Raw genomic sequence first — 2,289 nt, forward strand, 5'->3', positions numbered from 1 at the left:
TGTCATACGCCTTCTGGAGGTCTAATTTTATCATACAACTTGGTTTATTTGCCTTCCTTTCATAATGTCTAACCAAGTCCTGACAAATCATGATATTATGCCCAATATATCTTCCCTTAATAAAACCTCCTTGGGAAGGAGAGATTATTTGAGGTAAGATGTTTCGAATTCTAGAACTCAAAAGCTTGGTTGCAATCTTATAAATAACATTACAACAAGCTATTGGTCTAAAATCCTTAACATTATTGGGGCATTTGATCTTAGGAATCAAAGTAATAATTGTAGAATTTATCTCTTTTAATATATTACCTGACTCCAAGAATGACAGCACAGCATTAGAAACCTCCTCTCCAATGTAGTCCCAATTATCCTGATAGAAAAAGCTCGAGAAGCCATCCGGTCCGGGCAATTTATTTCCAGGAATACTAAAGACAGCTGCTTTCACTTCTTCTTTAGAAAATTCCTGAAGCAACAAGTTTTTCTGCTCCTCAGAGAGCCTAGGACCTTTTGCAAGAACCCCCGGATGCACCTTCCTTCTATTGTCCACCTTTGATCCAAGCAACCTTTTATAAAACTCAAGAAAGGCTGCTGTAATATGATTCGGGTCATGAGTTCTAGATCCATCCTCCAGCTCTAAAGAAATAATTCTATTCTGCCTCAATCTCTGCTTGATACTAGAATGAAAGAAAGCTGTGTTTGCATCTCCATCCTGAATCCAAGCCGATTTAGCTTTCTGCTGAAGGAATGAGGCATAATTTTTCTGTGCTTCGATCAATTTAACCCTTATCTCACTCTCCTGTGCAAGCAAAGTAGAATTTAGAGGCTGCTGGTGCACTTCCGATTGCACGCCATCAAGCTCATGCTGATATCTGGTGACTATTGCCTGCAAATTATTGAATCCCTCCTTATTTAGCTCCTTTAACATCAGTTTAAACTGCTTGAGCTTTGAGACAAGTTGAAACATGGGAGAGCCATTAAGATTTCGACTCCAGCACTCACGAAGAAGACTTTCATATTTTGTGTGAGACCGCCACATGCGAAAATATTTGAAAGGCTTCTTGCCAGTACTAGCAATCAGATGAATGGTAATAACCCCCGGGGAATGATCAAAAATCCCTTCATTCAGATAAACCACTTCAGCAAATTCATACCTATTCAACCAAGCCTGATTAGCTAATACTCGATCAATCTTAGAGAAGATTCTGTCTCCACCTTGCTGTTTATTTGACCAAGTAAAGAAATTCCCACTAGTTTTAATATCATCCAACTGACAATGATGAACACAATCCCCAAATGCCGAATCAGGATAGTACCTAACCTTGTTTCCAATTCTTTCTTCCTTTGCTAGAACATCATTAAAATCGCCCATTATACACCATTCCTCTTGAACACTGATCTCACAAATATGCTTCCAAAGTATTCTCCTATCATCCCGATTATTGGAAGCATACACCACCGTTAAGTAACTAGAAAACACCCCATCTATTGTTGCTATTTTTAAATGCATAAATTGACTTGAGCATCTAAGAATATCAACAATAAATCTCAAAGGGTTCCAAGCAATTACTATCTTACCTCCCGAGTGCCACGCAATATTCGATGAAAAGCACCAACCTTCAAAAACATTAGAGTACAAGATCCCAAGTTTTGGGGCCTTGACTCTTGTCTCGAGGAGACCTACAAAATCAGCTCTTTGAACATTAATAAATTGTTTGATTAAGTGTTGTTTCTGTTGATTATTAGCTCCTCGGACATTCCAACATATCAACTTATCCATTGATGAAAGAGGGTTCTCCCCCCTCTTCCATATTGTCCATATGAGTTGATTCAACTTCCTCTAAAATCTGCTCAGTATCCAAGGCCTGAAAAGTGTTGCTGACCATAATTTCAGCCCTCTTTTCCTTTACTGTTTCACTCCTTTTGGACCCCACTACCTTGGTAAAACCCTCCTCATCCACTTGAATATTCTTCCTATTATCAGCCTTGACAATCCACTCTGTTTTCCCAACTATGCGCTTTCTGCAATCATCTGCTATATGCCCCAGCCCCGAACAATGAGTGCAAATGGAAGGTTTCCATTCGTACTTCACTCCTATAGATGAATTCCACCCATGTTCATCTTCAAATTCCAGCATCTCGGGGAGCTTTTGATTCTTGTTACCTTTCCTAGTTATGTAAATAAAATAATATGATTCTTGTTTTCTTTCCAGATAGTTTAGTAAATAGCATAATAAAATATTGTTTCTGATTATTTTGTATTTTAAATGATACAATTCTCTCATTGATTAT

This window comes from Cannabis sativa, chromosome 7 (genome assembly GCF_029168945.1).
Source record: "Cannabis sativa cultivar Pink pepper isolate KNU-18-1 chromosome 7, ASM2916894v1, whole genome shotgun sequence".
Taxonomy (NCBI): domain Eukaryota; kingdom Viridiplantae; phylum Streptophyta; class Magnoliopsida; order Rosales; family Cannabaceae; genus Cannabis; species Cannabis sativa.